This window comes from Orcinus orca, chromosome 6 (assembly GCF_937001465.1).
Source record: "Orcinus orca chromosome 6, mOrcOrc1.1, whole genome shotgun sequence".
NCBI classification, from domain to species: domain Eukaryota; kingdom Metazoa; phylum Chordata; class Mammalia; order Artiodactyla; family Delphinidae; genus Orcinus; species Orcinus orca.
Window position 1 is genome coordinate 83,237,402 of NC_064564.1, and position 25,217 is coordinate 83,262,618.

At 41.0% G+C, this 25,217-nt stretch overlaps 1 pseudogene; it reads right to left on the minus strand.

The window, feature by feature from the left end:
* Nucleotides 1-219: 219 nt before the first annotated feature.
* LOC101277916 (ras and EF-hand domain-containing protein-like) overlaps nt 220-25,217 on the minus strand; it is a 43,182-nt pseudogene continuing 18,184 nt past the window's right edge.

The window sequence follows — 25,217 nt, forward strand, 5'->3', positions numbered from 1 at the left end:
TCCAACCACTACTGAAAGACAAGACAGTGTTTTCCAATGCAGATTCATGTTATGGTCAAGAAATCTGGCACACACAACAGCTAAGTGAAAATTCAATCCTGCATCCAGTTTTCGAAATGTAAGGCAAAACTTTACCAGGAGAGATGGAGAACAGCTTCCACTATATTCGAACCATCTTTGGCATTTGTTTTACAAAGTAACGCCCCATAGGTCTGTAAAAAATATAAATACACCATTAAATGAAGGCTTTAATTAGGTTTCCTGGAATGTTAGCTTTTAAAACCAATAAAATAAAATAAAAATACTCCCCTTTTGAGTATGCTAAAACTAATAGCTAAGAAATTGAATTCAAAGTTTCAGTACTTTAAAAAAAAAACAGGTTTGAGCCTAGTTATTCCAGGAACAACTCCTAGTCAGAGGATTTTTATTTTGCATCCCCCCCCAAAAAAAAACCCGTAATACAAAATTTCATGTTTTAAGGTTCTTATTTCCAAGAGTCACACGTGCTACCAAGTGTTCTCTATCAAATAATTTGAGAGAGAGAAAAATGATAGCTTAAGGTAACCACTCAGGAATTAAATGTCCATCTAAAGTATGTCATGAATTGGGAGGTTGGGATTGACATATATACATTAATATGTATAAAATGGATAAATAAGAACCTGCTGTATAAAAAATAAATAAATAAAGTATGTCTCCTTTTGGCCAGAAGCTAACACACATTCCCCTTCACCCTATCATCTCTTCCTATCAAGATTCAACAGCCTCTCTGTCACTAAAACCTATGGACATTTTCTAGTCCTCTATTTTTCAACCCCCCAGTGGTTATGCATATAATCATCGATCATACCACTCTCCTTCTTCAAACCCTTTAATGCTTTCCCCCATCCCTCTCAAGTAATACTGAAATGCTTACATGGCCAACAAGGCTTAGCTTGTATGTGGCCCCAGCCAACCCCCCAGTTTTACCTGTCACCACTCTCCCTCACTCACAACGCTCAAGTTACCCTGGCCGTCCCTCTATTTCCCCAATGCTCCAAATTCCCTCCCACCTCAGGACATATGCATCTACTGTTCCCACTACTAAGTCATCCCCTACCCCACTAACACCCTTCACCAGGCTGACTTTTACCTACCTTCTAGATTTTTAGGTAATCCTCCCTTGAAGTTAAGTGTTTTCTAACTCTGAAAAGTCGATATTAGGTTTTCCTATTATAAAACCTCTTGACATATGTATTTTCCCAGTATAGCACTTGCCACAGCTGTAATTGACCAAGTTATTTTTGTGTGTCTTTGTCTAACAAGCTGGAGAAAATTTCCCTTAGGAAAGGAGAACTGTGTGTGCTGTGGGGCTGGGTGTGGGCGACACAGACCTGTGTGGGATACAGGCAGGATGTGATGGGTGCTCCGGAGCAGAGAGAAAGGGAAGAACCGAACAACAGGCAAAGACTACTGTGAAACCTTTACCCGTGAGCCCCCAAATCCACAGAAAAGCTTAAAAAAAAAAAAAACATGAATGTATTTCTAGTAGAAATGGGTAGTGCTGCTACCTGGCACAGCCAGGATGTTATGGGGTGAAATAGAGACTGCCTTTGAGGATGCAGGAGGGTGGAGGTCAAGAGATGCATAATAAGGAAGCAAACCTCGGGAAATCTGAGAAATCGTGAAGAGGGAATAAAACTGGCCTGCAGCCAGGAATTCTGAAATCTCTAGAGGGACACGTGGATTACATGAGTTTAATATCTCTCTGCCCCGGACAGTAAACTACGTGAGGGCAAGGACAGTCTGCTTTGTTCTCTACCCTTTGCTCAGCTCACAATGGAGTGCTTTTCACATGGTGGATACAGTTAAATATGTGTTGAATCAATCTCTTCTGTATTTCATTGCCTAGTTTTGATGTTTATCATATTTGGTTCAAAGTTCTAAAATTTAAAACAAGTAATAATTCCAACTTAAAACAGTGAGGTTGGGACTTCCCTGGTGGTCCAGTGGCTAAGACTCCAAGCTCCCAATGCAGGGGGTCCAGGTTCAATCCCTGGTCAGGGAACTAGATCCCACATGCCACAACTAAGAGTTTGCAAGTCGCAACTAAAGACCCCGCATGCCACAACTAAAAGATCCTGCATGCTGCAACTAAAGATCCCGTGTGCCATGACGAACACGCGATGCAGCCAAATAAATAAATAAATAATATTTTTTTTAAATAGTGAGCTTGAAACTTCTTTTTAAAGTTAACATGTATATGCTACAGAGCAGTCCTTTCATGGTACTGACGACAGACAGCAACGATAGCAACATCAGGTCAGCCTGTTATGGTAAGAACCTCTTATTTAACCCAAGGAGCATCTGGTTCCTTGTTTGGGTAAGACAAGGCACAAGAGGGCCATGCAGCCTTCTGATACAATGATAATAACGAGAGAAAAAAACATTACCCACAATAACAATCTGGACAGAAACAGGGTCCAACCACTATACAAATGCATAACCAGAAATAATTTTACACTATTCCAACTGAATACAAACCTTACAGAAAAGAACAAGTCTTCCAATTCCCTTCACCCCTTCACCCAGGTGACACACAGCACCACCTGCTGCCCGTTGGCACAGGGACCCTCTGGAACCAAACCCATGTTTTCAAAATAGGACACCCGTTCTTTTCCTTTTACCCAAATTCCAGGACTGGAGAAGGGTTCCAGGAGCTGGGGAAGAGTGAGGAGGAAGGCGGGATAATTTTGCCTCCTCTTTGTCACCGACACTCAGTGGGGGAAAACGATCACTGATGCTTTTACCTCTCTAAGGGATTTAATTCTTGGTGCAGTTACCAACAGTTATGGGGCAGACAGGCATGGGGGCGGGGGCGCTGGGAGTTCTGCCTGTATAAGGACAGAAGACCCATCAAACTGAGTGGAGGTCCGTCAAACAACCTCTTCAGCTAAGGTTGACAAAAGTGGAAGACCCCTTCCAGCGTGGACCCACTCTCACTCTTACCATTTTCTCCAAGGTACCCTGGGACATGTTTTTGTCCCTCTGCTTTAGCAGCGTCATGAAGATCACCCTTGTTTCCTACCAACACGATAGGAGTGCTCTCATGGGCTGCAGCCTACCACGAAGAAAAGGAAAAACTGTGCACACGTCACACATTGGACAAGTTATGAGGATGATGACAACAACAGCTACCATTTCCAAATGCCCCTTATGTGCCACGTGATGTATACACAGTATCTTCAAACCTCAAACTATCTCTAAAAGGAGCCAAACTTTCTCCCATTGCCAGGTGAGAAAACTGAAATTCAGAGAGGTTAAGTAAGACCTTGGAAGGACCAAGGCCAGGGTGGTCCAAACTGATTCCATCACCCTTGCCACTATACAAACCAATAAAACTCAAGAGGCATGACCACAAAACTCTACTCGGCTGTGGTGCCCACATAATTTTCCACAACTTTCACTCCAAACAGTGGTGATTACAAATCAACTTCATTACCTCAGGTATAAAACGCACAAGAATTCCCTCAGCTACAATGGGACAAAAATGGAGTCTGGGGCTTGCCTGGTGGCGCAGTCGTTGAGAGTTCGCCTGCCGATGAAGGGGACACGGGTTCATACCCCGGTCCGGGAAGATCCCACGTGCCGCAGAGCGGCTGGGCCCGTGAGCCATGGCCGCTGAGCCTGCGCGTCCAGAGCCTGTGCTCCGCAACAGGAGAGGCCACAACAGTGAGAGGCCCGCGTACCGCCAAAAAAAAAAAAAAAAAAAAAAAAGAGTCTGAAAGTTCCACACTCACTGCTCTCTGGTTTATAGCAAAAGCAAAATACAAGGGCCCTAAAGGTCAACATTTTTCTTGCGAGGACTCACTGAGCGATCACTCAACGTAACAGACTCTTAAGATTAATGCCCCCAAATCAGCACAGCACGCTGTCACACAGCCCCGACACTCACAGGGGAGCTGGCGAGCGCAGCGGAAGCGCTGAGAGGCAGGGTTAAGCTTGAGACCCCACCAATCCCACCACGTGGCTGCTCACTGGCTGCGTGAAGTCAGGCAAGTCTGTTCCTGGTTCCGCTTCACCTTCCCTATCTGTAAAATGAAGGGATCAGCAAGGGCACATCCCCCTTCAGCAGGCGGGATGAGAAGGGAGGACAAGCAGACAACCCTTGCTCTGGATCCTGAACAAGAGAGACAGCAGCCCTGACTGAGACGTGGGGAATGACCCTTTGCGGTGCCTAAAGACATCCAGGTGTTCATCCACTTCGGTGTCACACCTGATACAGCATCAAGAAATGAGCCTCAGGAACAAGGAAACTGTATTCGACTTCCTTTCTTTTCAGACCATTTTCCTCCAACTGAACGTACCAGAGTGAAGTAAAAGCGAAGGGCAGAAGGAAATGAAAGGCTTTCCCTAAAACTGGACACCCCACCCATTAAGGTGTTAAGTAATTGCGTTCGGTGGGGAACTGCTCAGGATCCAAGGGGGCATCACGTGCAAGCCATGAATCAAATATTTGCTTAAGGGCTTCCCTGGTGACGCAGTGGTTGAGAATCTGCCTGCCAATGCAGGGGACACGGGTTCGAGCCCTGGTCTGGGAGGATCCCACATGCCGCGGAGCAACTGGGCCTGTGAACCATAACTACTGAGCCTGCGCGTCTGAAGCCTGTAATCCACAACAAGAGAGGCCACGATAGTGAGAGGCCCGCGCACCGCGATGGAGAGTGGCCCACGCTCGTCACAACTAGAGAAAGCCCTTGCACAGAAACGAAGACCCAACGCAGCCATAAATAAATTTTAAAAATTAAAAAAAAAGGACTACTTAAAAAAATATATATATATTCGCTTAAGTAAGCCAAGGGTCTGAGCGTCTAAATGACCTTCCCAAAGTCATACAGGAACATACTGGCACCTCCTTCAAGTCCTGACTCAAATATCACCTTCTGGTGTGGCTACCCTGACCACACTACCTGCAGCCCCCTGCCTCACCGTAAGGCCCGTTATCCAGCCCTCTTTTTGTTTTCATAACATTTATCACTTTCTATCATTCTACTTATTTTATTTAAGTTTGTTGTGTGTTATGCCTCCCCCACTGGAGCACAAGCTCCATAAGGGTAGGGCTCTGTGTTTTATTAATGGATATATTGCAAGCACGAGTCCAGTACACACACAAAGCAGGTATTTCAGAAATATTTTTGAATGTGTAAAAGAGATCAATATTGTTTGAATATTGTAAATATTCAAACAATAACTGATTTATGGCAGGTAAGTAAATAGTCTTCATTTTATTATAAGATTTTGTAACCCAGTGATTTTCAATCGAAGTGTATTAATTATTAATTCAGAGGGTCCATTCACCACTGACATTCTACTGCTTCTCAACCCTCTGGCTTATCCCAACGATCTCACCATTAGTTTCTACCCATATTTATAGTGGTCATATAAATCATCCCAATACAATTTCCTCAAATTAGAAAAGGTAAAGCCATGGCAAAGGTTCACTGTGATAAGTGAAAAGTCAAATGCCAAGTGGCATCTAATTTTTTCTACATAACAAATTCAAGAATTCATCTTGAATACAGTTTTCTTCCTTTTTAGACCATATGAAAGGTAATACGAATAGCTAAAAAGGTCACTTACCATATGTAGGTGCTTATTTAGCAAATTATGGCCATGGGGCCCCTGGCACAGGCCACAGCTGGTCACTAAGGGCTATTTCAACCCTATGGCCGACCCTGCCTTTTGTGCCTCCTTTTCTTGAATATAATCCAAAGTCTTAAAATGAAGACCAAATCCAACAGTTCCAACAATAAAATGTTTTGCTACAGATCTTAAATATCTGTAGGTATGAGTGAGCTGGGATTATCCATTCTCACCGGATTCTCCGAACTCACTGGTCTATCCCAGGGAGGCCATCTGTTCCCTTGAGCAGATGCCTCTCCTCTACGCACTAACTACCTTGGAGATCCTTTCTTGACATCAAAAGATTTTTTTTTCTTAATTTGCTGCACACTCTGGTGCTTAATCAAAGGAGCAACCGATGTTGAATCAGGAGGTCCCATTTCCCCTTCTACTCCTAACCCCTAAATAACCAAAAACCAGTGTCATACACTTTCTATGCCTTAGGTTTCTCATAAAAAGTGAGAATAACATTACATTTCTTACTTCCTTTCTCAGATATTACAGAGATGAATATAACATGTGGGAAATTTTGTGAAATAAAATATTATATAAATGTCAACATGCTTTCATTGTGTTTATAATAATTTTAAGTCGTGATATTTCAGTTGAACAAAATGCATGTTTATTTATCATTGTCTAAGTCTTATTGCAATTTCAACCAGTCATTTCTTAAATCACTTCTCTAGTTAGAAAGAAAACACTCATTCTGGTGATTTACAGGGTATGAAATAGGCCCAACTGAAGAATCTAGAGGCTAACCTGAGATCAGAGAGCAATCAGTTCTCTGTTCAGCCACCACTGCACTTAAAGCCTGTTAAAAGTTATAGATAATAGACTTACTTGAAAAATTGTATTAGCCACCAGTTTTGTTTTGTTTTTCTCCGGGAGAGCATGCTAAACCATGGCTTGAACTGTAGTGTCACGGTTATTAATGACTGTTGGTAGCACGCTAACCGTGGTCAAAATCATTTCCTACTTTAAAAAGTATTTAAAATGAAACCAAAGGATATGAAAGCTCCCCAGATGAAAGACACCATCTTACTGGAGCAAAACAAAGCACAGATAGTTACCACACATGTTTAAAATACCAACTGGTTATTTCAGTGGTACTTTGAGATACGTAAATCACCCAAATCACTACCAGAAAGAATAAGGTCGAGAACACAGGTCTCTACGCTATAGAATTTGGACCTGACACAAGCTCACACCCAGGTGGTATCTCACCTATGCCTCTAGCACACATGGAGGCCCTATTATACCTCCAATCACACTACACACCCAGCCCCATCACCCCCTTGTTTGTGAGAGCTGCTGCTCCTTCTTGGGCTGGCTGAATTTTCATTCACTGCCCATGGGGTTCTGATTTTATCTATAAGAAAACACAGAAGTTATCTTTTTTCCCCAGAAGCTCACTGTAGTAGTGTCCTTGGCTCAGTGGGAACTTGCCCAGCTACTAAGGAAGAGACCAGTACTGCCAGATGCCACTGGGAACCCCACATCTCACATCCAGTTCTTCCTGATGGCCTGGATCAGTGGCTTCTAATCAAGTTCATTTTGACAAAGAAGAGAAAGTGCATTTTCCAAGACAGCCTGTGACTCTCCTGTGTAACTCTTTTGTTTCTCTGTTTTCACTTCTTACCTCAACTGTACCTTCCCATTCTCGTACGTTGAGAAAGCTTGTCTCACATGTAACATCATACAGCAGCAAAACACCATCTGCTCTTCTGAAGTAAGACTTAAGCAATACTTCTGAATCTGGAAGAGAGAAAAGCAGATAAGTAACAGTTCTAATCAGTCAGTCAGTTTGGGGCTGCCTCATTCTTCAACTCTTTGATGCTCACTTTCTTCTCATCTTCTAAAATAACCCCCAATTGAGAAGAATCTAATAGCAGCCTATTACTGTGAAATAGCCATCCCCCAGGCCTAGAATGACTTGGTGAATGGTAACAACATAAGAATCTGGGCTGCTGATTTAGAAAAGCAAATCATTTTCTCCACCAAACAATCCCAAGAATGTCTACAAGCCTCAGAGCATAGCTTGAGAGCATAAGTTCTAAAAATTTCAGCCTCAGTAGCAAGCTACCAGATCCCATGTGGAGGTACAGAGAAGGATGGAAGAAGAGGCACATCAGAGAAAAATTATTTTGGGGGTGGTGGGTAGGGAATACTGTGCGTGGGTGGGAGAAGAACTACCCATGTGCAACACCACGGGGCACACACACAGGGTATGGGGTGCTCACCAGAGGAAGAGCACACCTCCACCCACGTCCTAACTCTAAACCAGGTGCAGCACTTTACAGGACCTTAAATAGGGCCATGTCAACCACACATATTTTTTAAATGGCTTGTCTGTGCAAAACTCAGCAGAATTCAAAGCATTATGGAAAGCACTTGCCTCTCCTGCCCAGCCGTATCCCAGTGCTGCAGGGCTGTTAGTTCTCCATCTACGACAAGAGTTTTCAATTGAAAATCAACTTCTGAAAAAAATATAAGAGGACATGGAGAACATGATGTAAATAATTCCATCGGTTTTTACTTTCAACCCTTATTTGGATGAGACAAGGGCCAGTAAGCCAAAGTTCAGCGAGGTAGAGAGAAATGAATCTGGCCTTCAAGAGGAGTAACCTTCACAAACTAATTATAAGTCAGACCACAGACATGTGCACAGATGCACATCCACAGGTTGGCTGACTTGGGGAAGGATTTGATCTATAGACAAAAGGAAAATCTATGTTCTATTTGCCCATGTAATTAGATGGACTCAGTTATATCTGTGTGTGTGCATGCACATAAATGTCTATGTATATATGTATATATGCAGGTAAACTCTGTGTATGTATACAGGGTACGCTCTCTAGCAACCGAACCAAATATTGTGGTATTTTTATGAATCAAACTGAAGTGAACTTTCAAATTTGTTATCTTGAAGGGTATAACAGAGAACCACAAATTTACAAAGACACCCACTGTGTAAACCCCCCAAGTGGTAAACCGGGCCCAGATGTAAAACTGGGTTCCAGAAGCAAACCCTCAGATGTAAACCCCCCCAGTCGTAAACATGGGGCCCAGATGTAAACCTGAGCCATAACCTGCTCAGACGCCAGCTGAACGCCCCAATGCTGCGCGCAGGAGCAGAGAAGGCGAGCGCCCAACGCCCCACATGACTCACACCCGAGCCCGGACCTCAGGCGACTGCAACTGACCTGGAAGCCCCTGACAGGAGGCCACCCCTCAGGTGTCTCCAGGACCCAAGGAGAGGAGCCCCCGACAGGATGCCCGGCCTTCAGGCAACTCCGTGACAGGATGGCTGACCGAGCTGTGCAGCTGACAGGGTCTTGGTGCTCCGGCCGGGTGTCAGGGCTGTGCCTCTGAGGTGGGACAGCCGAGTTCAGGAAATTGGTCCAACAGGGACCTCCTGGCTCCACGTAACATCAAACGGCAAAAGGTCTCCCTGAGATCTCCAACTCAAAGCTAAGACCCAGGTCCACTCAAAGACCAGCAAGCTCCAGTGCTGGAAACCTTATGCCAAACAAGTAGCAAGACAGAAACACAACCCCACCCATTAGCAGAGAGGCTCCATAAAATCATAATAAGGTCACAGACACCCCAAAACACAACACCGGATGCGGTCCTGCCCACTGGAAAGACAAGATCCAGCCTCATCCACCAGAACACAGACACTAGTCTCCTCCACAAGGAGGCCTACACAACCCACTGAAACAACCTTAGCCACTTGGGGCAGACAACAAAAACAACGGGAACTGCAAACCTGCAGCCTGCGAAAAGGAGACCCCAAACACAGTAAGTTAAACAAAATGAGAAGACAGAGAAACACACAGCACATGACGGAGCAAGGTAAACACCCACCATACCAAACAAATGAAGAGGAAATAGGCAGTCTACCTGCAAAAGAATTCAGAGTACTGACAGTAAAGATGACCCAAAATCTCAGAAATAGAATGGAAAAAAAACAAGAAACATCTAACAAAGACCTAGAAGAACTAAAGAGCAAACAAACAATGATGAACAACATAATAAATAAATTAAAAACTCTCTAGAAGGAATCAATAGCAGAATAACTGAGGCAGAAGAATGGATAAGTGACCTGGAAGATACAATAGTGGAAATAACTACCAGAGAGCAGAAAGAAGAAAAAAGAATGAAAAGAATTGAGGATAGTCTCAGAGACCTCTGCGACAACATTAAATGCACCAACATTCAAATTATAGGGGTCCCAGAAGAACAAGAGAAAAAGAAAGGGGATGAGAAAATATTTGAAGAGATTATACTTGAAAACTTCCCTAATACAGGAAAGGAAATAGTCAATCAAGTCGAGGAAGCACAGAGAGTTCCATACAGGATAAATCCAAGGAGAAACACTCCAAGACACATATCAATCAAACTATCAAAAATTAAATACACACAAATAAATATTAAAAGCAGCAGGGGAAAAGCAACAAATAACATACAAGGAAATCCCCATAAAGTTAACAGCCGATCTTTCAGTAGAAACTCTGCAAGCCAGAAGGGAGTGGCAGGAAATATTTAAAGTGATGAAAGAGAAAAACCTACAACCAAGATTACTCTACCCAGCAAGGATCTCATTCAGATTCGACAAAGAAATTAAAAACTTTACAGACAAGCAAAGACTAAGAGAATTCAGCACCACCAAACCAGCTTTACAACAAGTACTAAAGCAACTTCTAGGCAGGAAACACAAGAGAAGGAAAAGACCTACAATAAAAAACCCAAAACAATTAATAAAATGGTAAAAGGAACATACATATCAATAACTACCTTAAATGTAAATGGATTAAATGCTCCAACCAAAAGACACAGGCTTGCTGAATGGATACAAAAACAAGACCCATATATATGCTGTCTACAAGAGACCCACTTCAGACCTAGGGACACATACAGACTGAAAGTGACAAGATGGAAAAAGATATTCCAAGCAAATGGAAATCAAAAGAAAGCTGGAGTAGCAATTCTCATATCAGACAAAATAGACTTTAAAATAAAGACTATTACAAGAGACAGAGAAGGACATTACATAATGATCAAGGGATCAATCCAAGAAGAAGATATAACAATTGTAAATATTTATGCACCCAACATAGGAGCACCTCAATACATAAGGCAAATACTAACAGCCATAAAAGAGGAAATCGACAGTAACACAATCATAGTAGGGGACTTTAACACCCCACTTTCACCCATGGACAGATCACCCAAAATGAAAGTAAATAAGGAAACACAAGCTTTAAATGATAGATTAAACAAGATGGACTTAATTGATATTTATAGGACATTCCATCCAAAAACAACAGAATACACTTTCTTCTCAAGTGCTCATAGAACACACTCCAGGATAGATCATGTCTTGGGTCACAAATCAAGCCTTGGTAAATTTAAGAAAACTGAAATTGTATCAAGTATCTCTTCTGACCACAACACTATGAAACTAGATATCAATTACAGGGAAAAATCTGTAAAAAATACAAACAGATGGAGGCTAAACAATACATTACTAAATAACCAAGAGATCACTGAAGAAATCAAGAGGAAATCAAAAAATACCTAGAAACAAATTACAATGTAAACACAATGACCCAAAAACTATGGGATGCAGCAAAAGCAGTTCTAAAGGGAAGTTTACAGTGATACAATCTTACCTCAGGAAACAAGAAACAGCTCAAACAAACAACCTAACCTTACACCTAAAGCAATTAGAGAAAGAAGAACAAAAATTCCCCAAAGTTATCAGAAGGAAAGAAATCATAAATGATGAATTGGAAGATTGGGATTGACATATATACACTAATATGTAAAAAATGGATAACTAATAAGAACCTCCTGTATACAAAAATAAATTAAATAAAATTCAAAAAAAAATAGAAATGAAAAAGGAGAAGTAACAAGTCACACTGCAGAAATACAAAGGATCATGAGAGATTACTACAAGCAACTTTATGCCAATAAAATGGACAACCTGGAAGAAATGGAAAAATTCTTAGAAAAGCATAACCTTCTGAGACTGAAACAGGAAGAAATAGAAAATAAGAACAGACCAATCACAAGCACCGAAATTGAAACTGTGATTAAAAATCTTCCAACAAACAAAAGCCCAGGACCAGATGGCTTCACAGGTGAAGTCTATCAAACATTTAGAGAAGAGCTAACACCTATCCTTCTCAAACTCTTCCAAAATATAGCAGAGGGAGGAACACTCCCAAACTCATTCTTTGAGGCCACCATCGCCCTGATACCAAAACCAGACAAACATGTCACAAAGAAAGAAAACTACAGGCCAATATCACTGATGAACACAGATGCAAAATCCTCAACAAAATACTAGCAAACAGAATCCAACAGCACAATAAAAGGATCATACACCATGAACAAGTGGGGTTTATCCCAGGAATGCAAGGATTCTTCAATATATGCAAATCAATCAATGTGATAAACCATGTTAACAAATTGAAGGAGAAAAACCATATGATCGTCTCAATAGATGCAGAAAAAGCTTTTGACAAAATTCAACACCCATTTATGATAAAAACTCTCCAGAAAGTAGGCATAGAGAGAACTTACCTCAGCATAATAAAGGCCATATATGACAAACCCACAGCCAACATCATTCTCAGTGGTGAAAAACAAACCATTTCCTCTAAGATCGGGAATAAGACAAGGTTGTCTACTCTCACCACTATTACTCAACATAGTTTTGGAATCTTTAGCCACAGCAATCAGAGAAGATAAAGAAATAAAAGGAATCCAAATCAGAAAAGAAGAAGTAAAGCTGTCACTGTGTGCAGATGACATGATACAACACATAGAGAATCCTAAAGATGCTATATCAGAAAACTACTAGAGCTAATCAATGAATTTGGTAAAGTAGCAGGATACAAAATTAATGCACAGAAATCTCTGGCATTCCTATACACTAATGATGAAAAATCTGAAAGAGAAATTAAGGAACACTCCCATTTACCACTGCAACAAAAAGAATAAAATACCTAGGAATAAACCTACCTAAGAAGACAAAAGACCTGTATGCAGAAAACTGTAAGACACTGATGAAAGAAATTAAAGATGATACAAACAGATGGAGAGATATACCATACTCTTGGATTGGAAGAATCAACATTGTGAAAATGACTGTACCACCCAAAGCCACCTACAGATGCAATGCAATCTCTATCAAACTACTAATGGCATATTTCACAGAACTAGAAAAAATTTCACAATCTGTATGGAAATCAAAAGACCCCAAATAGCCAAAGCAATCTTGAGAAAGAAAAACAGAGCTGGAGGAATCAGGCTTCCTGACTTCAGACTATACTACAAAGCTACAGTAATCAAGACAGTATGGTACTGGCACAAAAACAGAAATACAGATCAATGGAACAGGATAGAAAGCCCAGAGATAAACCCACACACATATGGTCGCCTTATTTTTATAAAGGAGGCAAGAATATACAATGGAGAAAAGACAGCCTCTCCAATAAGTAGTGCTGGGAAAACTGGACAGTTACATGTAAAAGAATGAAACTAGAACACTCCCTAACACCATACACAAAAATAAACTCAAAATGGATTAAAGACCTAAATGTAAGGCCAGACACTATAAAACTCTTAGAGAAAAACAAGGCAGAACACTGTATGACATAAATCACAGCAAGATCCTTTTTGACCCACCTCCTAGAGAAATGGAAATAAAAACAAAAATAAACAAAAGGGACCTAATGAAACTTCAAAGCTTTTGCACAGCAAAGGAAACCATAAACAAGACAAAAAGACAACCCACAGAATGGGAGAAAATATTTGCAAATGAAGCAACTGACAAAGGATTAATCTCCAAAATTTACAAGGAACTCATGCAGCTCAATATGACAAAAACAAACAGCCCAATCCAAAAATGGGCAGAAGAACTAGACATATCTCTAAAGAAGATATACAGATTGCCAATAAACACATGAAAGGATGCTCAACATCACTAATCATCAGAGAAATACAGATCAAAACTACAATGAGGTATCACCTCATACCAGTGAGAATGGCCATCATCAAAAAATCTAGAGACAATAAATGCTAGAGAGGGTGTGGAGAAAAGGGAACCCTCTTGCACTGTTGGTGGGAATGTAAATTGATACAGCCACTATGGAGAACAGTATGGAGCTTCCTTAAAAAACTAAAAGTAGAACTACCATATGACCCAACAATTCCACTACTGGGCATATATCCTGAGAAATCCATAATTGAAAAAGAGTCACATACCACAATGTTCATTGCAGCTCTATTTACAATAGCCAGGATATGGAAGTAACCTAAGTGTCATCAACAGATGAATGGATAAAGAAGATGTGGCACAGATATACAATGGAATATTACCCAGCCATAAAAAGAAACGAAATTGAGTTATTTGTAGTGAGGTGGATGGACCCAGGGTCTGTCATACAGAGTGAAGTACGTCAGAAAGAGGAAAAACAAATACCGTATGGTAACACATATATATGGAATATAAAAAAGAAAAAAAATGGTTCTGAAGAACCTAGGGGCAGGAGAGGAATAAAGACGCAGACGTAGAGAATGGACTTGAGGACATGGGGAGTGGGAAGGGTAAGCTGGGATGAAGAAATTGGCATGGACATATATACACCACCAAATGTAAAATAGATAGCTAGTGGGAAGCAGCAGCATAGCACAGGGAGATCAGCTCGGTGCTTTCTGACCACCTAGAGGGGTGGGTTAGGGAGGGTGGGAGGGAGACGTCAGAGGGAGGAGCTATGGGGATATACGTATATATATAGCTGATTTACTTTGTTATAAAGCAGAAACTAACACACCATTGTAAAGCAATTATACTCCATAAAGATGTAAAAAAAAAAAAAGACACCCCTTGTGAAGAGGGTAGTCAATCTGTTCTAACGCTTCTGGTTATCAAAATAAGAACTCTTTAGATGAAGAAAAATAAATTATAATTTGCATATTTTCAAGTCCTTTTTCTAATTATTATGCAAATTTGAGAAACCATGACACTACCTTTTCCTTGTTCTGAGAGGTATTATTCATATATTCTGTTGTGAAGGAGGAGAGGGAACATACACCCAGCCATGATTTTGAACGTAATGGCAAAAAGGCCATCAGTAAGATCACTTTATCAACATCCAATGACACCCGATCAGAAAGGCTTTCCCTGGGCACCTTGTGTAAAAGTGCACCTCTCCCAAACCTCATTCTTTCAATTTGCTTTTCATCCATTTCCTTCCTTTGGATGTAAGTTCCTTTCAGGCTGGGACTTCCTCGATTTTGTTTACTGCGTGCCCGTACTCCTACAACAGTATGTGACTCCCAGCAGGACTCAGGAAATGCTTGCTGCATAAATGAATCTGTCATTTCTGGCTCTAAACTTGGTTTGGTTGATTTCGCTGGGTAAGTAAATACCTAAGTCCTTTGTTAGTCTTCCTTTCCCAAATTTAGGCCTTAGCCAAAACAGAGGAGGACTATAGACAAGGACAAACACACACACCTACCTATATATATATGTATTGTACAGAGAGAGAGAAAGGGAGAGATCCATGTATCTGTGTATGTAATTCCTAGAGAAAACAGAATCAAGGTAAAGAAGGTCTTTTTCCCATTATCCACTGACAAAGGAACCATACCCAGGGTGTCACCTGTACTCCCTCAAAATTCATCCTTGCAAAGTCTCATGAGGAAACTTGGCTTCCCCACTGCAGCATCCCCGGCCAGCACAATCTTGTAAGGCTTCTGCAAGCCATAGGATTTATGGTTACCATCCACCATGTCCATCTAGGGAAAGAAAGCCACAGTGGATGACAAAGGTAGTGCCAGCTTTCTTCCTAGTAAGTTAGATGGCACAAAAATGAAGTGTTCATGAATAAAAGTGCCCCCAAAGCCACCTGCCTGTGGTGAAAGGGCCGAGATGGGCTTTCTTGAGGAGCTAATAACAACGTGGCCTTCACTAGCAGACCCCTCGGGCTTCTAATCCAGGATGGAAGCCACACCTTCTGAGCCACCTTCATCCCTTATGTCAGGAACCTGTTTTTTTATTAAAAAGTCAGCCATTATAAAGCAAAGTCTTTCATTACACATATACATCATGAAGTAAAAAGAAGAAAAATATGCACCTGAATCTACAGTCAACGCTGTTATGGAACAAAGTGGCCTCAAAAGGAAACCTGTGAGAGTTTTCCCTAACTTAGTAGAGAAAAACATTCTCCTGTGTTTCACATGTATGACCTTTAAAACAATGCCCATGACAGATAAAGGTCAAATAGGGTGATATATGTATTTCTACTGAAGATCAGGCCTAGGAGAGCAGTGATTTCGGGGCTCACATCTGTGTCTGAAGTATCACCCCCAAAGCTCTCCTGCAAGCTCTGCAACCTTCAGAATCTCCTCTGGTGCTTGTACTCCACCTCCGAGTCATACTCGGAATCTTTCAGGGTAGACAAGCTGTTCTCGGGCAGGCTGTCAACATCACAATTCATCCTCCGCATGGGATCACAAAGGGCCAGCAAGCTGCAGTCCTCACCCGTGTAGGGAGAGTGGGATGACCGGGTGACAAAGGAGAGGACCGCTACCTAAGGGCTGGCGATACTCAAGATGACACAGCAGTGGAATCAGACAGCAATAGAATCAAGAAGACCGATAATCTCATTCTTCCCAAGAGCCACAACGTATTCCACAATTAAGCATCAGGGGAAATAAAATCCTCAGAGCAATATCGTTCATTCTATGCAACAATCAATTAAGATAAAGACATTTAAATCAAACGTTTAATAAATGAAGCTATCTTCTAAAAATCACCATCTTTATTTCCTGATACAAAGAGAATTAGAATGCCCAGGATGCAAATGCAATCTCAAGTTGTATTAAGAAAATGTATACAGAACATGTGAACCTTTCTACTCTAATGTGGTCAGACCATATTCTGAACAGCGTATCCATTTCTGGATAACATCTCTACTGAAAAGGGATACCAAGGGCTTCCCTGGTGGTTCAGTGGTTAAGAATCTGCCTGCCAATGCAGGGGACATGGGTTCGAACCCCGGTCCGGGAAGATCCCACATGCCACAAAACAACTAAGCCCGTTCACCACAACTACTGAGCCTGCGCTTTAGAGCCCACAAGCCACAACTACTGAGCCCGCATGCCACAGCTACTGAAGCCCATGTGCCTAGAGCCCATCCTCTGCAACAAGAGAAACCACTGCAATGAGAAGCCTGCACACTGCAACGAAGAGTAGCCCCCCGCTCGCTGCAACTAGAGAAAGCCCACGTGCAGCAACGAAGACCCAAAACAGCCATAAATAAATAAATATTTTTTTTTAAAAAAGGGATGCCAAGAACCTGGATGAGAAAGGCAACTGATGACGTGAGACTTAAAACATTCAGGTCAGTGCACTCGGCTTAAGCTGTAATGGTTTCTCTCTTCAAATACTTGAAGAACTGACACAGGAAGAATACATTCTCTCAGGTTGCACAAGACAAAATAAAGGCCAACTGAATTTTTCTGGGAGTCACATACCTAATCAACATGGTGAGAAATGACAGGTAATTAGAAATGTGTCACCCTGTGGCCATCATCAAAAAATCTACAAACAATACATGCTGGAGAGGGTGTGGAGGAAAGGGAACCCTCTTGCACTGTTGGTGGGAATGTAAATTGATATAGCCACTATGGAGAACAGTATGGAGGTTCCTAAAAAACTAAAAATAGAACTACCATACGACCCAGCAATCCCACTACTGGGCATATACCCTGAGAAAACCATAATTCAAAAAGAGACATGTACCACAATGTTCATTGCAGCACTATTTACAATAGCCAGGACATGGAAGCAACCTAAGTGTCCATCAACAGATGAATGGATAAAGAAGATGTGGCAGGAATAAAGACGCAGAAGTAGAGAATGGACTTGAGGACACGGGGAGGGGAAAGGGGAAGCTGGGATGAAGTGAGAGAGTAGCACTGACTTATATACACTACCAAATGTAAAATAGATAGCTAGTAGGAAGCAGCTGCATAGCACAGGGAGATCAGCTCGGTGCTTTGTGACCACCTAGAGGGGTGATAGGGAGGGTGGGAGGGAGACGCATGAGGGAGGGGATATGGGGATATATGTATACATATAGCTGATTCACTTTGTTATACAGCAGAAACTAACACAAAATTGTAAAGCAATTATACTCCAATAAAGATGTTAAAAAAGAAAAAACAAGGGCTTCCCTGGTGGCACAGTGGTTAAGAGTCCGCCTGCCAATGCAGGAGACGCGGGTTTGAGCCCTGGTCCAGAAAGATCCCTTGTGCCACAGAGCAACTAAGCCCGTGTGCCACAGCTACTGAGCCTGCACTCTACAGCCTGTGAGCCACCACTGCTGAGCCTGTGTACCACAGCTACTGAAGCCCAAGCACCTACAGCCCATGCTCCGCAACAAGAGAAGCCACCTCAATGAGAAGCCCACACACTGCAATGAAGAGTGGTCCCTGCTTGCCACCACTAGAGAAAGCCTGTGTGTAGCAACAAAGACCCAACCTAGCCAAAAATAAATAAGTAAATAAATTTATGAAAAAAAATAATAAAATAAAAGTAAACTATTCTTATCTGCCCAAAGAGTATTTTCATTACAATATGTAAAAATATAAAATAAGTTATATTTTTGCTAGAGTTCTTAGAAAAACGACGAAACTAAAACAAATATACAAGATAAAATCCAGTAAGGCCACAAAAGCAATAAAATTAAATTTACAAGATGATTTTAAGTTTTTTTTAAAAATTGTTATTGAAGTATAGTTGATATATATTATATAAATGACAGGTATGCAATATAGTGATTCACAATTTTTAAAGGTTATACTCCATTTATAGTTATTGTAAAATACTGGCGATATTCTCCATGTTGTACAATATATCCTTATAGCTTATTTTATGCCTAATAGTTTGTACCTTTTAATCTCCTATCCCTATATTGCCCCTCCCCACTTCCTTCTCCCCACTGGTAACCACTAGTTTGTTCTTTATATCTGTGAGTCTGCTTCTTTTTGTTATACCCACTAGTTTGTTGTATTTTTTGGATTCTACATATAAGTGATATCATATAGTATTTGTCTTTCTCTGTATGACTTATTTCACTTAGCATAATGCCCTCCAAATCCATCCATGTTGCCGCAAATAGCACAATTTTATTCGTTTTTATGGCTGAGTAGTATTCCATTGTATGTATAGACCACATCTTCTTTATCCTTCCTTCTTTGATGGACACTTAGGTTGTTTCCATATCTTGGCAATTGTAAGTAATGCTGCTGTGAACACTGGGTGCATGTATCTTTTCGAATTAGTGTTTTTGTTTTTTTCTGATATATACCCAGGAGTGGAATTGCTGGGTCATATGGTAGTTTTAGTTTTTGAGAAACCTCCATACAGTTTTCCAGAATGGCTGCACCAATTTACATTCCCACCAACAATGTATGAGGGTTCCCTTTTCTCTACATCCTCACCAACATTTGTTATTTGTGGTCTTTTTGATGACAGCCATTCTGACAGGTGATATCTCATTGTGGTTTTGATTTGCATTTCCCTGATGATTACCAATGTTGAGCATCTTTTCATGGGCCCGTTGACCGTCTACATTTCCTCTTTGGAAAAATGTCTATTCAGTTCTTCTGCCCATTTTTTACTCAGGTTGTTTGTTTTTTTGATGTTGAGTTATATGAGCTGTTTATATATGTTGGATATTAACCCTTTATGAGTCATACTATTTGCAAATATTTTCTCCCATTCAGTAAGTTGTCTTTTCGTTTTGTTTATGGTTTCCTTTGCTGTGCAAAAGGTTTTAAGTTTAATTGTTTCTTAAAAACAAAAAGGAAGGAAGAAAATAATCATTGGAGGCTTGCAGTTCAATACGGTGGACAGAATACATGAATTTGTCTTCTTTCCCTTTTGAGACCTCATTAATATGAAATTCCAAAGGAAATAAGCCAATAAAAGTTAAAAGACATGGTGTAGGAAGGGGAAGCTGGGGCGAAGTGAGAGAGTAGCATGGACATATATACACTACGGAATGTAAAATAGTTAGCTAGTGGGAAGCAGCAGCACAGCACAGGGAGATCAGCTCAATGCTTTGTGACCACCTAGAGGGGTGGGATAGGGAGGATGGGAGGGAGGCTCAAAAGGGAGGGGATATGGGGATATGTATATGCATATGGCTGATTCACTCTGGTGTACAACAGAAACTAACACAGTACTGTGAAGCAATTATACTCCAATAAAGATCTATTTTTAAAAAATTAAAAGAATGGAAGAGGGGCCCATCAGCAGTAAAGTGATTTAAACACATTGCTGGAAAAAGGAAACTGGATGGTAATGTGCTGACAAAGAGAAGAGAGTTGGGGAAAAGGAGGTCCAGAAGATGTGTGTTGAAGGTCCTACTGTAGAACAAAGAAGAGACAACTGGTCATGCAGAACCCCAGAGAGTGAGAAGGGGGGCTGAAAATAGAGATTAAAATTGTATACTAAGGCACACTGCCTCTCAAGCCCATAGCTGCTCTTACTCTAGGAAAGAAGAGCAGATAAGCCAGAGCTGATTCCAAATGCAACAAGACAGGGTTTGTCTTTTTAAAAATAACTGAATGATTCCCAAAAGGAAAGCTAAGGCTTCTCTCTAAACATCCATACCCCATGCACCTAGTAATCGGGGTCCCCTGTCTGACAGCCAGCTTCACACACAGAGCTCCAAGGAAGACCATCTCTCAGAGGAGATGCCTTGAGGTAAACAGATCTACTTGCTACATCAGCTACCTAAAATGATCTGAAATTCCAAGATGACATCTGGGTAGCAAGTTTACAAAGCAATCAGTCCAATAAGAATAGAAATTTCCTGGACTCCAAAATTAGTACTTTCAAGGAGAAAAAAACAAATTCCATGCACTGCAAAGAATAAGTAAGTTGCAAGGTATCAGTGATATCATGAAGATGGCAGTTTCTTTTTACAAGAAACGAAAAACTCAACCAGAGAATCCAAGAGAAATAAGCAATTTTACAAGAAAGTCATGAACCAAACACAAAACCAATTAAGAGGTAGCAAAACTTGGAACTGGCAGTACATAAAGGGGATTCATCTGACCACAAAGCTGGGAACCTTCTCTTTTGAGTGGCATAGGAATAATGACTGGAGAGAAAGAAATGAGTTTCTCAGAACCAGTGGCATAAGGTGTTGACAATTATACTAAATTGGTAAACTTCTGTATAGTTCTTTACAGCCTTTAACATGCTCTCCCATAAATCATCTCCTACTCTCTTACAGGATAACCCTAAGAGGCAGGCAGGAAGTCTGGTATAAATGTGAAAGCACCACCCGTGTAAAGACAGAAAGACAACCCATTGCTTATTAGCTGAGTGACTTTGAACAAGTTATTAAACCTGGAACTCATTGTTCCCATCCATAAAAGTGGGGAATTTGCACTTTCCTCAGAGAAAGTTTGAGAATTGAATTTTTTTTAATTATGAAAAAGAGCTTCATAAACTACAAAATCAATAAAATGTTAGTTATTAGGGTGACAGGACAGTTTATTATTAATCCCCATTTACAGATGAGAAGCTAATGATCAAAATGAGGAAGTCAACTGTCCCATGTATTACAGGCAGAAATTGGCAGGTCTTGATAAGGACTCAGGTCTCGTCACTACTGACTCTCACTGTTCAGGGCCTGTTTGGTCTTCATCATATGCTGTATCAGGGCAAGAAACTCTGTCTCTTTTTGCAAACATTCTCTTAGTCTAAGATTTGGGATGACATGGAAATAAGTAAAGACAGTGGCTAGGAGAATCTGTGACTCTAGCATAAAGCAAAGGATTGGTCCATTCAAATTCTGTAATAAAAGCTTAGTATGTATGGTCTAATGACCTGTGGAAATCAAATATAAGGTTGACATTGATAATAATTTTCCAAAAAGGATATGGGGAGAATTCTTAATAATTCCAGAGGTTTAAATAGCAATAACCCACAAAATGCAGTTAACTGTCAATCTCATTCAGTACAAATACTGGAAGAAGCATTAAAGGTTATCATATGAACAATCAGAGAAGCAAAGTGGTGTGCCCAAATTGCACAATGCCACTTTCATGGATGATTATTTTTTAAGCACCCGTTTTCATTTTAGCTAAGATAATTCCATTAGTTATGGAGACCATCCACATGCAGGAGGTGAATCCAGTACTGTGCTGGAGACAGTGTGTACCAGCAGGTGAGAGGCTATTTATTTTAAGCATCTCTTCCCAAACTCTGTATTCAGTGATGTTGACTTGGGAGCGTGAAATCGGTAACGGCAGGAGTATTTATACCATGGAAATCGTCAAGTGCTACAAATCCCTCCTTCCCTTCCTCCCCTCTCCAGAGCCTGTTGTTATTAAACATCTACCAGCAGAGCAGAGTGAAACAGACCCTACTCATTTTAGAAACCAAACAGAGCAAAGGCCAAAACCAATCACACCTTTGCTTTCACTTCAGCAGGTTCTCTCCTACTTCTTGCTCATCAGGGATCCTCTAGATCTGGAACTTTCCACAGAGAAGAGAAATATTCATTTCATTTAATAAACCTTCACTGAATACATGTACCTTGTAGTAAGCTGGGTGTAGGGCTGCATGACAAGGAAAGACCATTTCCCTACTGTCATAAGCAGACCCGGGACTTGAGGGCCCTTGGTTGGTAAGGAAAGAAAACTGGAAAGGAAAGAAAGAAAACTGAGGTTTGATGGACAAGTGTTCAGGGGATCAGAAATATTTATTAGATCTATGCAAAAGATAAGCTGCCCTTAGAAACAGAAACAGAAATGAGGTGCCTTAAAAAGAAATTTTTTTTTTTGCCAAGGAGTCCAATTTGATTCTGAAATCTGATCCATCTGCTGCTTCAATATGATTCCATATATTTTTAGTTGCTAATAATTTAGACACACTGAGATACTGACGGTATCCCTCAAAGTCCAGCTGCCACATACCTACCTTTCTGAGTTTCTTTATTGTCACTGTAGATCTCCCACTTCTGTTTCACGCTGAAGTCTGAGGTCACTGAGGGCTTCCTCAGCTTTGCATTTTTCCTGAAAGAAAAAAAAAAAAGAAAGATTTTGTTCACTTAAATAGGTTCTTCAAAATCCTGTGGGTGAGAAACATTTTGCGTCAAAAAGGCTGATCCCAAGTCTCCTACAGAGATGGTGAGAAGAGATAAGGGGAGTAACCAAACTTTAGATGCCCAGTACTTCCATAATGGAAACCCACAAGAGTGAACGAATTGAGGAATCTCGCAACCTACTTATACGCGTCACCTGGGGTGACACCTCTATGACCACTACTCAATTGTGGTAAGAGGGCTGTAACACATCAATTAACCAGCTAATTAATTACTGTTGTGCTTAATTAAAAGCTACTGGCACAGCCAAGGGCCCCAGTGCTTGCCTGAATCCTATCATGTCATCAGGACTCAGGAAGTCCTGGTGGGTTTACTGTTTTTCCAAGCGCTTACACCTTATCTAAATTCAAATCACATCACCTGCAAATTTCTATGCATGTGCTGCCCCTTAGGCTGGTATTTCTCATATGTGTCACCCCTGGTGCAGAGAATGGCAGAAGGGCACCCCAGGAGGTCAGGGGCTGAAGCTCTCATGAGTCCAGATACCTTGGAATTTTTTTTCTCTTAACACATTATGGAAATTTATATCCTATGTGCAGTATTCAAATAAAGTTTTAAGTTTATAACTACTGGAATTGAGTGTAACAAGGCCTAAATAAATGGAGAATATACCAGGTTTGTTCATTATTTATTATTATTAAGATGCCAATTCTTCCCCAATTGATCTTTAGATGCAATTGAAGTCCAAGCAAACCCCCACCAGGGGACTTCCCTGGTGGTCCAGTGGGTAGGACTCCAAGCTCCCAATGCAGGGGGCCCAGGTTCGATCGCTGGCCAGGGAACTAGATTCCACATGCATGCCGCAACTAAGACCTAGCACAGCCTAAATAAATAAATAATAAATAAATAAATATTAAAAAGAAAGAAACCCAGCAGGCTTTGTTTTTTAGTTTTGGGGGTTGTTGTTTTTTGGGGTATTTTTAGAAACTGACAACGTGATTCTATGGAAATTAGAGGACTTAAAATAGCCAGGACAACTTCGAGAAATAAAAAAGTTGAAGAACTAACACTACCTGATTTTAAGACTTATCATAAAGCAATGGTCATCAAGACATTGTAACACTGGCATAAAGACAGACAACTCAATCAATGTAACAGAGCAGAGAGCTCAGAAATAAACCCAACACGAATACAGGAAACTGATTTTGGACAAAGTGCAAAAGCAATCCAGCAGAGATAGTCTTTTCAACAAATGGGCTGAAACAATTAGATATGCACGTGCAAAAAAATGAACTTTGATCCATACCTTGCAAAATGGATCCTAAATGTGAAACTTAAAAAAATAAAACTTAATAGAAGAAACATAGGAGAAAATCTTTGCAAACTTGGGGTAGGCAAAGATTTCTTAAACACCAAAAGCATGATTTGTGAAAGAAAAAATGGACAAATTGGACTTCATCAAAATAAAATATTTCTACTCTTCAAAGACACTGTCAAATTAGTTCCGCTCATTTTATTCACAAGAAAATTCTGGTTTGGAGAACCATTTCTATGGCCACTCTACTCTCCTATCTCATTTCCTTCAAACGTCCCATCTTCTAAACCCTCTTATGTTCTCACTGTCCTCAAATATTTTGCACAGCACCCAACACATAATACATAAATTTTCAACAGAGGAGACAAATATATTATCTTGGTTGACTTCACATCATCCCATCCCTTAACTACTTTTTTTTTTCAATTTTTGAGACTGAAGAGCTGGGAAACAGCTTTATCCCTCCCTAGTCAAAGTATATATATATATATATATATATATATATATTTTTTTTTTTTTTTTTTTTTGCGGTACGCAGGCCTCTCACTGTTGTGGCCTCTCCCGTTGCAGAGCACAGGCTCCGGACGTGCAGGCTCAGCGGCCGTGGCTCACGGGCCCAGCCGCTCCGCGGCATGTGGGATCTTCCCGGACCGGGGCATGAACCCGTGTCCCCTGCATCAGCAGGCGGACTCTCAACCACTGCACCACCAGGGAAGCCCCTCAAAGTATATTTTAATATCAGTCTCTGATCAAAACCAAAACTCTTTGCATTTCCTATCTAGAAATCAAACCCTGCACATCAGTCAAGTCTCTCCCAAAAGTCACCTGTTCCATGAGGCCTGCCTGCCTGCCCTGATTCAACAAGAAATCCCTTCCCCTGCCACATTTTATCTGAAGCTCTGTGTACTGAGTTTTCTGTGGATGTTTATCTTCCCAGTTACCCTATCAGTCTCCATACCCCCTGCAGCACCCAGAGATCTGACCAGCAACAGATCCTGCATTAATGAATAAATGAGGTCGGAGCCCAGGGAAGGACACAGTGGGAGGTGAAGTGAAGAAGGCGGCGTTTTGTACTGGATCTGAGGCAGGTG